A 15,365-nucleotide genomic window follows, 5' to 3' on the forward strand; every position below is an offset into this window, starting at 1 on the left:
TTTACTGGATTGATAAGGGTTTCTGGACGGTTCTGCAGTCAAATAACAAAATAATAACACCTGGAGCTCAGGGATACTGTATCTCCCTGTTATAGTTATTGTAGTTGTATAGTTATCCCTGTTACTGTTATCCTGTATTGTAGTTACAGAGTTATCCCGGTGTAGTTATTGATGCACAAATAGACAGTTGTTCCCCTTGCCTCTTTCAGCCCGATTGGCTGAAGGGGGAAAATCCCTCTGATTTTATTTCTCAGTAATCATACAATACACAAACCTCTTAACTCCGGATGGTTGGTAGATTTTATTACTCAATCAGGGCACAATGATTTGCATAATCACTGTGTTGTGATGGCTATTAGGCCCGTCCACTGCGATAGAAATGAAAACTTTGTGCTCAGTGTGGTGGACTGGGGAGACCCCATCTCGATTCTCTGCCCTGCCACAGACTTCTGACACCATCTGGGCAAATTATTCACAGTTTATCAATATTGTGTCTCCATGCTCTGTGTGAACATCCACTCACCAGCAAGTGATGACCTGATACTTCAGCAATTAATTGTCAGTAATATATAATCGAGAGACGCTCAGACACTGTGTGAATCAGCTGTGAAGAAACCACACCTCAGCCTCTTCTTGTGTTCATCTTTCCTTTCCAAAACACCTGCTTTGGTACAGTCAGTGTCACAATATTATGCATCTTAATGATCATTACTATTAAATAACGTTACATTCTAATACTGGAATAAAGATAAAACACCTCACCATCAGAACCACAGTGTATTTTCGTAATAATTTACTCCCAAAATTACTGCTATTATACAAGAGAGATAAAGAATCAAGCATATTCATCAGTTTGGTCAAAAGCATTTGTTGTTTCAGCCTCACAAAGGAATACAGTCTCAATTCAGGGTAGTGACTAAAACATTTATTGCAGTTCCAGTGAGCTCAATATTTTTGAAGCCTATACTGAAGTATTTACTGACATGAAAACTCTTTTTTTTCCCCTAGATGCTGGCTTTGATTCTGAAAACTCTTATGTGGGTGATCACCTTCACTTTGTAAGTCAGCAGTTAGTGGGAACACTTGAGTGGAGTGGCACATGTGAACACACAATTGCAGCCTAAGGAGTCCCAACACAGCTTCTTTATTTCTCATCTAGATTTTTGAATTTGGGTTAACTGCAAAACTCCTAAAAAACACCATTTTAACATATTAAAATGGAGCCATTTCTAGCTGCCCAGAGCCCCCCAAAATTTGGGTGGTGGGGTGGGTATAATTCAAATAATCTTTTTCCATCTGTAAATAATAATAATTCAAAAAAAGGCTTGTCTTGAATTTGCCAAACTCCATACAGGCTGAGAAAGTCAATATTGGGCTGAAAAAATTTCATCCCAAAGGTCACTGCTATTTTTTAAGAAGTTCTGAGTGGTGGCGTGTGCTGATCTCACAAACAGAGATGTCTTTTGTCCTCAGCATAACTTCGGGCAGTAATTCTATAATTAAATACAGATGGATATGGGGGTCACTAACATAGATATCTAACAACCACCATTATCAAGTAGCATTTCCTGGGCTACCTCCTTATGGTATCCAACCTATAAATAAATGCTAACCTCAGTGAAGAGCTAATGCTTAGAGTTACGGCCCTGAAAAAAAACGAGGTTTTTGCAGTAAGTATACAAGTTATGGCTTAGTATTTTTACCCATAATTAAGATGTATTTCCAAAGAGCAGCTGCCATCAAGCTGACATAAACTTGACATGATTTTCCCCTTAGTAAAATCCATCATGGCAACTTAGCAACCACATCTTATCTCTGAATCATCACGTTACGTGGTTGAAGGGAAAACCAGATAAAGTTGCTTGCATTAGAAGGAAAGGGGCTTTTTTTTTTTTTCTTCATTAAGGTGTTGTGTTTCAGTACAGTAAATTCCTGTGGTGTCGTCTGCAGGGTGCAGTCAATCACCATAAAGGAGTTTTAAACCACCTTACAGATGCCAAAGGATTAAACTTCAGGCTGGTGAAGTATTGTGAAGGCACTGGTCTTTTTTACTCTCAGTTTGTCATTCAGTAATTTCAGACAGAACACATCTCTCTGGGTCTCACCATCCCCTACACTTAATGAGAGTCAAGCGTGTTGCATGGGAGTTTTTGGGATTAACTGAGTTTAATCCTGGTGACAAAATACCAGGACGAAGGAAGACTTGTTATGACTTCAGCCCCTATACCCTTCACCTCCCTTGCCACCATCATCTTCTGACTTTATTTTCTGAACTAGTTTTAAACATTTCCTTCTTTAGACATTTTACATACTCAGATATGCACATATCAGTAACAAAATTTTGGGGACACAGAAGAGTCTGGAAACTGGGCCCAATGATCCCAAGCTGAAAGCAAAGAAATGCATTTTGTTGGTGGCAATTTTTTTACCAGCTCCTACCGCAAGTAACTTCATTAACTGAAAAACTTTGTGTTAGTGAAAAAAATTAGCTGTGGCTCAGCTAGGTACTATAAATAAATCCAATAGCTGAATTTCACAGTTAGACTAAAGCCTTTGTCATCCCTTACTCATCACACCTATAGCACTGTCAAAGAGCTGTAAAGGTTAATGGTGCATCCGACTGACGTAACACGTCCCTGGTAAGCACAAATTGAGTGACTGGTTTAATGTGCAGAAGGGTTTTTTTTTTTTAAACCACCAAAGCTGGGAACAAAATAAGATTTTGTACATTTGGGAGAATGCGTGTCTGGTCCTCACCTGTCAGCAGCTGTGTGCAGAAAAGATCCTTGCCTTATCCATAAGTCATGGGTCACCTCTGCCCTTGCATATTTGAGAAGTGAACAGCCATCCCTTCAAAAACACAGCCTGACAGCCTTCCTGAGATTAGAGAGGACATTAACAGGCATCCATACACAAAAGGACTGCCTGGGGATTGAGGAACAAAATGTAAAACACTACACAATCTTGGATTTACACCTAAATTTATCAATGCTGTTTTCCTAAGTTACTTGATTCTGTAACCATAACAGCCTTTAAATGTCATTTGTTGCCTAGTTCTCTCTCTCACACGGGCACAGAAAACAGACACACACATGCTGTTGTTCATCTTGCTGTCACCAAGAGTACAGAATTGTCATAGAATCAGGGAATGGTTTGAGCTGGGGGGGGAGCTTGAAGATCATCTCTGTTACATGACATCGTTCTATTATCATTGGCACTGTTTGTGTTGCATCTGCACTGGAATACACCAGTCCAGAACCAAATCCTGTCATGCTCAGTGCCATGCAAATATTTTTCAGAGGTAGGCATAGGGATTTTCCAATCCATGTCTCAGCTGGAAGACAGTGGATATCAAAAGCAGGCCAACATGGGGAGCAGGGCAGCAAGGAAACTAATGGATTTTTTCAGGGAATTACAAGTCTCTGCTTAGCCCTGCCTCACTGCTGACAGACGGGCAGGATTTTCAGGCATGGAGGTAGCAGAGAATCTTAGGGAGGGATTTAGAGGATGGGGAAGCAGCTCCATGAATTTTGAAAGGTGGGGGATTTAGTCTCTGTGCAGTGAGCAGCATGAAGAAAAAGCAGGGGTATTAAGGAGTGCAAAGAGAAGGGTGTCTGAGGCTGGTGCTGCAGCAGAGGACAGGCAGGAGCAATTCACTAAATACAGGTGTGGAAAGTGGGAGGGAGACCCAAGGACCACAAACTCTTTCAGGCACGGAGTTGGTGTTTGCCACCATGGACTTGCACGACGTGTTTTCGTCGGACCATGGAAAATGGTGCCAGTAGAAATATTTTGAGTGGGAATACAGCTGCCACCAAAGCACCAGGGATGGCTGACACGTGCCCACAGCTTCGGAATCAGGTCTGGCTTCCACGTCTGCTAACAGAAAAGGCACTCAAAGAGCCCTTTGGGGACAAACACAAGGAGCTGCAGTGGTGACCAACGTCCTTTTTTCCCTCAGGTCTCTGAAATGTGGATCTGTGTGGGGCAGCCTATGCCTGCCCCAAGTCTCTCTTTTGATAGGTTTCATATAGATGAGGTGACATGAGTGTTTTGGTGTCCCAGTTGGGGCCAGGCCTTCCATCAGCAGCTTGCCCAGGGCACAGTGGCCCCATCTAAGCCTGGAGAAGGAGGAAATTCACAGGCTGTAGCCTAGGGGTCCCTGGGAGCAGTTAGCAAAGGGCATGAAGCTGGAACAGGCTGGCCAGATCCAGGGATCACACTGATCCTCTTGGAGCCAGATCCCAGCCCAGCCTGATCCCTGGAACCCCCACCTGAATGAGAAGGACAGCCAGGAGAGCTGGTGTCATGCCAGAGGTCATCAGTGCCCGGAAAGTCACAGCACTCGGTTTAAAGATTAATAGATGGTCTCTTTCTCCAGGCTGTAAAAGTGGGTGGGTAAAAACCAAATCACAGACCTGGTGGCTCTGGAGGCTGCAGCCTGTGCAATAATGTTAGCATTAGCAAGCTGGAGTCATGCAGATAATAGGAAACCATGTGCAGGTCTCAGCATAAGGTCTGGGATTCTCAGTGAGTCAGAGGGATTGGGAAACATTTGTAAAAATAACCAGAATTCCCCCTCCTGTATTTTTTCCTATGACTCACCCCACAGAAAAGAGACAATATGAAAAAGACGTAAATCTCTGCAGTAAATTTTTAACACGACACGTCACAGAGAAAAGGTACATGAATCTATGCTTTTTCTCTACTTCCATTAAGAAACTCAATTTTCCTGCATTTTCTAATACTTTTGTGGTATGAGTTCACAGTCCAGCAGTATGGTGGAGAAAATGAAGTGCAACATATCAGTCCATCCACCCACTAGCACATATCCCGAGTCCTTTATCCCCTTTTCTCTCCAGGAGAAAGCTGCAGATGGAAGAAGCTGTGGCCTGTCATTACTCTGGTGCTGAACTGGGGGGTGTTGTCGAAGGAGAAGCATCAGAAATGGAAATTGTGCCTTCAGAGATGGCAAACTCTGGCTGGGCACACATTTTGTTTGTAAGAAATGTAATTTATGCACATTGGGCCAGTCAAATCTGCCGTCGAAATCCTGTCAGAGCTCCAGTTTGTCACTGTAACTTTTTCCACCACCACAGGTGTTTTGAGATCTTTGGAGGAATAATTTGATGTGCAACGCCTGGCACAACAGAAATGGAGAAAAATGAATAACTGGGTGTCTGGTATCATCATGAAGAGCTGTTGGTATCTTGAAGCCGAGTCAATTAATAACAGAGTGTAACTTATGGCAATACAAAACTGATGGCTGGGATAGAGCTGATTTAATTAATTATGGAGGTGACACATTCCTCCCCCCTTAATTTTCTGTCCTTTAAAAAAACACATCCTATGACCCCATCACTAAGGGAAGCTTGATGAATTCATACTAGAACTGAACAAGTTTTTTGCTTGAAGAGACTTCTCAAAACATATAATTTCTCCTCTCTTTATAGAAATAAACACCACAAGGGAAGTCCCTCTTCTTGTGACTTCAGGTTGTTGAAAGCAATGAAAATGTCGGCATTAGTGAGGAATGGGGGACTTGGGTGTTTTAATTTTCCTCTATAAAATTTAAATACATATCTATATCTATATGTCTATGTATCTATCTATATCTGTATCTCTGTATATCTGTATCTATATACAGATACATGTATAGGTATAGATACATTAAAAATCTGGAGGTGGGGAGAAGAATTTGGAGCAGTTAAAACAAAACCAGGTGTCATTGCCCTAAATTGCTATTACCCAAGCCCCCACCCTAGTGGTTCTCCAGCCACTGTTATCCCATTCAGCTGTAGGCTGATAAGGGAGCCTGGGACTACTCCAAGAAGCCCCACTAGGGCTTGGCAGGCTGTTCCTGTGTGCTGCCTGACCACTCTTGGCTCAAGCAGGAATTCATCCCTGCACACATTCCCATGGCAACCCCGGTTTCTCTCTTCTCCCTGAACACTCACCTCCGGAGAACACTTATTGCCATGCTGAGGGCAACCAGCAGCAGGAGGCTTCCACTGAGAGACACCATGACAATGGCATAGGTGGAGGGTGGTGAACCTTGAGGAGAAATCACAGGTGAGTTTTGCCAACAAACAGCTTCAGGAAACACAGCCTTTTGTGAAATTACAGGTTGTTACAGGCTGAAAACACTGACAGTCCTGCTGCAAGCCATGGGTGGAGGGGGGTGGCCAGCTCTGTGTTAGAAGGGTGTTCCTGGAACTATGTTTTCTTCAAAAATCTCATAGCTCAATCAAGCAACCTGCGTGTCTTTATCTACCAAAGAGCAAAGCAAAACTCCTTTTCATTTTGCAGAAATGCAGCCGTGTGGATCTCGGGGTGGGAAAGTCTGCCCTGCACTGTTAGACCACAAAGTTATTTCCCATATTGTCCCCCTATTTATTGTAAAGCAGTAGCAGGATCCTGAATCTTACTGCCTGTCTAGCCAGCACTGTCCATCCACTTCCACCCTTTCCAATCTGTTTCCATCCTTTTTTTTCTTGGATATATTTCCAAACTTAAAGGAATGAAGACTGGCTTACGTCCCAAATCTACCCCTGCCTCCTAAGCTCCCACTGCTCTCTTGTGCTGCAACCCCTCCTTTTAGTTCCACCATTCTTTCCACCCCTAAAACCCCAACCGAAGCATGTCTACCCTGGCTGATTCATCCACTGCTTGTGAGCCCACTCAACACCCTGTATCTGCTAACCTGACAGACTTGCTAACACTCTCAGCAGTGTCCCCACACAAATAAGCACTGAAAAAATGATTTAAAAACAGGAGAGTAAAACACCTTCTTCCTGGAAAATCACCGTGTTGTACAAATCTTCACCACCAGCATGGGCCATCCTGAAAAGTTAAGAAAAGACATTTAGATCCCAGCACATTTTAAAAAAACAGCACACAGTTCAAAACCAGCACATTTAGTTCAGATTCCTTTATGACACCTGAGTATTTCACCATCTCTAATGTGAATTACCTTTACAACTGGAGATCAAAGCAAGATGTGTTAAGGGACAGATCCCAAAGACAGAAGTTAACCCGACACAAAAAACCTGAATGTTTCTGCTAAGGCAGTGAGCTTCCACTGTCTTGAGTTTGACTTCATGTTTATCCATGGCATCTAATCTTTGCAGAATCACAGGATTCTAGAATGTTTTGTGTTGGAAGGGACCTTAGAGCCCACCCAGTTCCAACCCTGCCATGGGCAGGGACACCTTCCACTATCCCAAGATACTCCAAGCCCCATCCAACCTGGCCTTAAACATGTCTACGGACGGAATTTTGGCATGGACAACAACACCAGCATCACACTCTGACACATACAGCAGACACTTCTATCTAATCCTGGCCAATTTGCCCCAGGACACAGAGCCTTTTCTTCTACTACCTCCAGAAGTGGTAGCTAAGTAGACTGTCCAGGCTTTGCTCTTATCCATAAATGCATGTGAATAAACTGAAATGTCAGCCCAGAATCTGCTCCAGGATGTCATGTGAAATTTCCCCTGGAGATATTCTCCCTCTCCCCAAGGAGAGCTGGGCTGAGTGTTACTGAGAATGGAAAATCAGCTTGCTTACTAGAGAGTCCTCCAGCTCCCCAAGACACCAACTCGTTTTGTCCCATCAGTAAGATGTCCTGAGGAGAGCCTCAGTGTCACCCTTGTTCTTAAAAAGAAGTCAAGAAAACACACCATGGAAATTAAAATATCGAGCAGAATTAGATTACAAATTTATGGATTACCTTGTGACTGCTGAAGATCCTTGTGTCAGCATCATGCTGCTTAGCCCTTGCCTGAAAGTAAAGCTGGTCTGAAGGGTTTGAGACTAATTGCTCACTTCATTTGCCTCTGTTGATTGCTTCCTTCTCTCCCTGGTTTTTATAGGGCAAGGTAATCTCTTCCGTGGGTAGACAATCAATAAAGTGTGGAGGTGGATCAAACAGAGGCTTTACTCACCATCCTTTGGATAAGCAATTGTTTTCACAGTCTTTCTGGTGGAGCAGGAGGCACAGCTGGGCTCCACCCAGGAACCTGACAGGGCTCCCACAGGGCACGAGATCCCTCTGATGTGCATGAACTCCTCATGAACTCCACGTGCCCAGGACTTACTGCAGAAACATGCTGTGTCCCAGGAGGGGTGCCTTTGGGTCTTTTCCAGAAGCCTGGGTGGAGAGGGCAGGTTTGGGTACTCTCCAGGCAAGGGAAGCCCACCAGCTGCGACTGCAGGACTATGGCAAGTGAGCCCCGTCCTTGCTGTCTGGGGTTGAACAGTCTGACTTGGCTCTCTGCACTGAAAGGAACCAGGTAGGAGTTTAAGGAGCTGTTGTTGAGCTGTCAAATGGAGACAGCCAGTTTAGGGCTTCAAAAGTGCTTCATTTTGGTGTTTCTTACAGCCTGGCTTCACTGCACCACAGGCAGGAGGACAACATCAATCTATCTCTGAAGCACCTACCCCTTCCCATCCCTTTGTTAGGGAAGCCACATCTGCACAGCTCTGAACCTTGTTCTGCTCTGCAGGAGCCCCCATTCCCTCTGCCAGACTGGGGCTGAGCTGGCAGCTTCACCGAGTTATCTCATGAAAGGCTGCGGTTGCCTGTGCTCTGTGGTCACAGAAGGAGTGGTGCTCCAGGGTGGAGACCTTTTCTTCGTTAATGCAGGCACAAAGAAAACATTAATAAAGTCCAGATTGGCAGGTATTTCCAAAGAATAGAGATTGACAGGTTTTTCTGCTGTGCCTAGACAAATAGGTGCACAACAATTTCACCTCCTCCAACGTCACAGCAACAAACAGGACCCAAGCACTTCTCTGAGTCCCCTGGAGATTGTTTGGAAGGGTTTCAGGTGACCACAGTTTAGAGAATGACCACAACTGTGAATTTTCCTCTATGGTTTAAGAAAAGAGCAAATTAACTACGTTAAATAGATTTTACACAGAGATGAACAACAGAGACCAGGCCTTCAGACACATACAGGTTTTTTTTTTTTGTTTAAGCCACACATCAACTCTTCATTTTGTGTCACCTGCAGATGAGGACACTTAGTCTGTATGAACCTCCTCTCTCTCCTGCAGGGCATTACTGGAGTTGTGTTTGGCTTTAAGCATGAACAAGCCCACTGTTAAAATAGTTCCCGTGCTGTACATGCCACAAAAGAGTTCCTGAGCAGGGAGGACTTTGTATTCAGGCAGGTGCCGGTGTTTTCCTTCTTTATCAAACAAAGGGAAAACTCAAATCAAAGCTGAGATTGCTTTGTGGAACCCATTTGTGATTTTTGAGTCTGATCCAAAGGTCACCAAAGTAATGTGAATCTCTGCTGATTTCTCTGGTATCCAGGCTGTGCTTCCAGAGGAAAAGCTGCTAAATACACAGCAGACCTCACTCTTGAAAGCCACTGGACATCTACATGGTGGATCTACACCCCTTGTGCATGCCCAGTGTGAAGATGTGGTGGAAGCAACTGGGACGTGTTCTTGTCTTGTGAATAGAAATTCACTTTTATTGAACTTTCAAAGACAATAAGGAAAAAAAGCAATGGATGCTCTCAATATTCCTGAATGTGAATAGTCTTATTTTTTAAAAATTTAATATGTGAATATGTATTCTTTTTTTCTTTTTCATTCTGGTGTCACCTCACCCCAAACTCAGTTTTGTGGAGAAGCTTGCAATCACAGTGTGGGGAGCTGTGGTGGAGGAGGAGGCAGCTCTTTCCTGCAGAAACACCTTATTTCACGTGGATTGGATGCAGTTCCACCTCTGAAAACTGCCAGCACAGATAACAACAATCCCAGTGAGACCAAGGCAGGCAGCCAAGTGTGCATAAGGCCACAGAGGCCCACACCACAGGTCACAAGGGTGTGAGATGTGTGCAAGGCCAGAGCTTCTCAGTACCACTGTAGGTTTTTTAGCTGCTCTGGGACTTATTGGCAAATACTTGGCTAGTGGTTTGGAGATCAAAAATTTTGTATGTGAGGGTATCTATCAAGGATAATATTACTATAATGGAAAAAAAAGCCCTCTCAAAATTGCACTGAATAATCCAAGGCAGCTGGGTAAAACAGTGTCAAAATAAATTTAGAATCATAGAACCACAGAGTCGTATGGGCTGGAAGGGACCTTAAAGACCATCTTGTTCCATCCCCCTGCCATGCTTGTCTGGGCATAAACTCCATGGAAAAACCTCCTGGAGGAAAGAGAAGCTACTGGAGATGATAGGAAAGCAGGGTATGTCCTACAGGAGCTCCCTCAGCAGCTTTTCTTAGCAGAGTGATTCTGCTTTAAACGCCAGCAGGGTGAACATGTTTACCAAAGAGGGTCAGAGGAGACATTTCACTTTGGTTTTGTTAATTCCTCAGTGATACAGCCTCAATAACACAGGTTTCCTGCAGAGGAGCTATTTTTTGGACATAAATTTTTGCAAAACTTATAGTAAACCTTTGTCACAGCTACCTCAAGGTTTTACACTGCATAAAAATTATGGAAAAGGAAAAAGAACTTGAGGAAATCTGAACTCTAAAAGGCACAGGAATTGACTTCATCAGTAATACAAAACAAAAGGTGCAGTGATTTTTTTTTTTTGCTGTTAACAAGCAGGGCCTCATCCTGCTTGCCATACCCAGGTCAGACAAAACTTCTCAATCTGTACTGTAACACCTCGAAGAAACTTTTTCTGGCAGAGATACCTTTTTCATAATCATCAAGGTTTTATATTCATCAACGTTATCAATCTCAGAAGCAGTAAATGCTCGGATATGCTGTCTGCTTCAAATAACTCGTTCATGACTCACTCACTCATCCAACTCAGGTTGGATGGGGCTTGGAGCAACCTGATCTGATGGAAAATGTTCCTGCCTACAGCAGGGGGTGGAACTGGATGAGCTTTAACATCCCTTCCAAACCAAACTGTTCCAGAGTTGTGTGGATTGCACTTTCCGTTTTAGAGCAAGGTCAGCAAAAGGCAGAAAGGGTCTTTGAGGGAGATGGCTTGAAGGCACGTAAAATTACGGTCCTGAGAGAAGGTCTGTTCCCATGTCCTGGAATAAGGGAAAGCACATATCTTCATGTTTTTGCTTGGCACACTTCTTCACCAACATAAATAGCTGTGCTGAAGGATCTCAGAAGCAAACACTGCAAGCCCTAGGTCCTGGAGAAGCACCACCACATCTCGAGGACAGAGCCCACCTCTGGGCAGTTCTGTGGGGTAAAACACAGCTCTGTGGGGTAAAAAAATTACTGTCAGTCCATTTGGAAAGTCAAATCACAGCCCAGTGTGTAGCCTGTGCTGTGAGTTGTGCCATTCTCAGGGGGTTTTGGTTTCCAGAACGCTAAAACTAAGGTCTGTGAGACTGCTAACACCCTTTGCCTCTCTTGAGATAACAGCTGTTGAGGTGATATTTGGTCACTTACGCAGGTTTCTTCACGGTGTTGACAAGCTGCACGTCATATGTTAGAAAAGCTGAGTGTTTATTTTCCACACCAACACGTCATTTATTTTGTGTTAAGGGCAGCAACAGCGTGTGTTGTTCTGTGTGAGCAAATTAACCGTGCCTGGGACCATTCCCACGTGGCACTGGAGAGCTGCAGCCTCACCACAGCACTCTCACCTTCCAGCTCAGGGTGGCCACATCCAAACTGCCATCAGGAGAGGCTGAAGGTCTGGATCATTCTCCATCCATGCTGGGAAGTGTTCCCCAATGGGCTCAAACACAGCCCTGCCAAGGCCATTGCAATGAGTTAGCCAAGTTAAGTCAATTTGTGTAGACACAGGATACGTGTGCTGCGGATACAGCCATATCACCTACTGGGAAAACCTTCCAGTATCCTTTTTTTTCCATGTCTTTGTGATGCCAGGTGGTGGAAGGGTTGAGTTGATGAAACACAAGTGTTTAATGGGATTGTTGTCACTTTAATGTGTACAAGCTTTGGCACAAGAGGAAAGCAAACAAAAAGCGACTGTTGATAACAAGCTTCCCTAGATATTTATCCAAGTGATTTGTTTAGGTGGTGGCCTCTCTTTGTTGGTTTTCAAGAATCACGTTCTTGACCTTTATCAGCATGAGGAATTATTTTTTAATTCAAAACACCTCATTCATGCTTAGTTCTGAGATATATGCTCCATCACAGCCTTTGCCGTTGTGGTCTGTGAATCAGCTACAAACCAGGCAAACGGTGCTTGCATTTCCTGAGTGGGCATAAATAACCAAGTGGAAATTGGACATTTCGAGTGTGAGTGTTCAATTTGAAGCGTATTTGTTGCTTATTCAATCTGTCATTTGTGTGAACTGTGCATTTAGTGCACAGCTCCACAACTCCAGCAGCACACTCGCTATGCTCTGGAAAGTCCCTGGGGAACACAGGACGGTCTGAACACCGCTGAGCTGGGAGCAGAAAACAAATAAATCTGCTTTAGGTGCTTTGTGTCTGCTCCGGGGCCTGAACGGGCTGGTTCTCAAATGGTGAGGGACAATGGGTTGCTCTACACGCCTGACCACATCCAGGAGCTCTGGCACTCAGAAGCCATTAGGGCGGTAATTTCTTATTGAGCAATGGGATTACTTTATGTCTGGGCAAAATTTTTGATCTATAGTGGTAAGAGACTTTACCACCACGCTGCAGTCGGGTTCATTCATCACAGAAAGCAGCACATTGTCACTCTGTGCAATAATCTATAGAGTATCCTGTATCCTGAATATTCTGTGCAGCTAGTTCCCCATCTCATAAAGCTGATTGGGAAAAGGTACATAAAGACCACAGAACTATGGGGCTGCTCATGTTGGAGGGATGGCTACAACTTAATCTGGAAAAATGAAAACCAAAAAGACTTGATAAGATGCCTATGAAATAAGGCCAGACATGGAGAAAGTGGACAGCAATGGCCAGTAGTCAACCGGCAGTTTGTCTCATCCAGTGCAAGAAGCCCAGGACATAAAATGAGGCTAAATTTGGCAGCTCCAATCATCAAAAGCTGGTTTCATTTTTTTTCCCCACAAGCTGTATTTAAGCTGTGGAGTTTATTGCCACAAGATGCTTTAAGCTGCTAAAAGCGCGCCTAGGTTTTAAAAAGTCACTGCTTGCATTCATGGAAGAAAAAATCCATTGAGGGTTATTAAAAACAAGACATCATGTCTAGGTCAGAAAACCCATGAGCAGTAAATCATTAGTAGCTGAAACAGCATTCTGGGAACATATCTGTAACTGCTGGTGTGCTTTCACAAAGTATCTGATTTCCTCTGTTACTGGGAACAGGGTACTGCTACAGGTGAGCTTTAGGTCTGACCTGGCCCAGCTTTTCTGATGGTTTTGCTGCTTTTTTTTCCCACGCCACAAAAGCCATAATTCTGCTGGTTCCGTGAGTCTTGTCAGCTCACCTAATACCTGAGCAAACTGTGAAGGGTAGGGCATGAAAACAGACCGTGCCCTTCCTCCCCTGCCTCCCAGATCTGCCAGCTGCACCAAGGAACTGTACAGCCAGGTGATTTAACCTCACGGGGATTTGCTGGGAATGAGGCGAATATTGAGAGAGCAACTCTGCTGGGCATGGCTAAAACCACTTTTGGATGCTGGTGGTGCTGTACTGGTGTGGGAGATCCTTTGTGTTTGGGACTGAAACCTCTAGCAAGGACTTGAATTCCCCTCAGGAAAGCCCTGATAATCAGGGTGTTGCAGGTCACCAAGGAAAGACCTGGGGGAATACAGCTGCAGTCTTCAAAATAAACTGACTTGGGCGTGTCTTCCTTTATCTCTGTGGATCCACAAGGCACGTCCTGAAATTGTACTACATATACTTCTGAAGGTCTTCAAAATAACCAGAGGCAGAAATTTCTGCCATGAAACTCTTCGACAAATTATTTGTGAATTAAAATACTTCTAAAAAGGTATTCTTGGGGATAAATTTCCCAGTTGTTTTCTTCAGTGGAGTAAGCATCGCATTAAATTACAGGGAAGCTCAACTATTATCTCATACTTTTCTTTTTTTTTTTTATTATAGACTTTTTATCCACATGAATGATAAAGAAACTACAACAGAGTTAAATACCTTTTTTGATAACAGTGATTATATTCTTAATTACACTCAATATTAAATTGTAAAATATTTCCAGAGGAGTACAATCGTAATTCATACAGCAGGCAAAATACCAGAGGAGGAAAGGGATGAGGGAGAGGGGTGTGAGAATCTCCAGACTGCTTTTAAAAAGCACTGTGTATGGCTAACTCTGCTCTATCCATCCATCCATCCATCCATCCGTCTGCCCGTCCATCCAAACGTGGTTCTGGCCCATCTGGTGAGACTTTCATTTCCTTCCATAAAACAATCACTATTCCAAAGCAAAAGGTGAACTGGCAGATGTTGTCAGTGTCTGTGGCATTGAAAGGACCAGCAGTTCCTTTCACAGCTTATCTGCACGATTCAAAAGCATTTTTTTCTATCAAGCTCAATAGTCCTTCTAAAAACACAAAGACTTAAACTTTGGTACCACTAAAAAAAAAAAAAAAAAATCAAGGACAGGCATTTTTTTTTGTTGTTTTGTGTTTACTAATAAATGGCTGCTACATTCTATTTGACATGGTTGTCCATGATGCTATGAGGTCACTTGTCCTTAGGTTCAGAGGAACCTGATTTTTTTTTTATTTAGATCCCCAAACACTTCCATTTCACAGTCTATATACAAGTCAGGTTTCTGACTGGGTTATAACTTATAAGGTAACAGCTGCAAAAGCTCCTGTGCTTCTGGGAATTAAAAGAAAAAAAAAAGAAAGAGAGGGAGAAAGAGAGAGAGAGGGAGAAAGAGAGAGAGAGAGAGAAAGTGTTACCGACATTAAGCCAAAGTTTGAGACACTCACAGAATTATGACACTTACTTACAACCCTTGAGAAAAGAACACACGTAGGTCATCTGCTCTGGGAGCATCCCCTGAGACTTTGATAGTGAATATCTGTGGGGTCATGTGGAAATATTCACAATAAAGGTGAAGTGCAAACTTAAACTGACTGCAGTGCGATTAAACACAACCAGATCTGCTGTGGGAAGGAACTCAGGGCCCAGCAAGGGCAGCTGAGGGGCTCAGGGCAAGAACTGAGGGGTTCCTCTGCAGGGCAAAGGGTCTCCAGCCCCTGGGAGCGCTGCGTGGGCAGGGATGTGCAAACACGTCTCATCCTGAGGAGACTTTTCCTGCCTGGCACGTGAAGGACCTGAAATTGCTTCTGAACAACAGAGCTGCGGTTCTCCGCCTGGCTGGTTCAGCTGAGCAGTTAAGTAACAACTAATCTTTCGAAAGCACCGGGGCTGCTTAGAGAAATCCCCGCTGTCTGCAGGGATGGCGTGCGGCTGGAAACAAAAGCGGCGTGAGGGGCGCATCCATCCTTCATGCTCTCGGCA

General features: G+C 43.9%; 1 protein-coding gene across 1 annotated transcript in view; it reads right to left on the reverse strand.

Moving 5' to 3' along the window:
* Positions 1 to 13,981: 13,981 nt before the first annotated feature.
* The window catches only part of SKOR2 (SKI family transcriptional corepressor 2), a 34,298-nt gene continuing 32,914 nt past the window's right edge, over positions 13,982 to 15,365 (reverse strand). The window contains 1 exon segment of the mRNA XM_039567812.1: positions 13,982 to 14,717. The gene's annotated coding sequence lies outside the window, so the exon portion shown is untranslated.

This window comes from Corvus cornix, chromosome Z (assembly GCF_000738735.6).
Source record: "Corvus cornix cornix isolate S_Up_H32 chromosome Z, ASM73873v5, whole genome shotgun sequence".
NCBI lineage: Eukaryota > Metazoa > Chordata > Aves > Passeriformes > Corvidae > Corvus > Corvus cornix.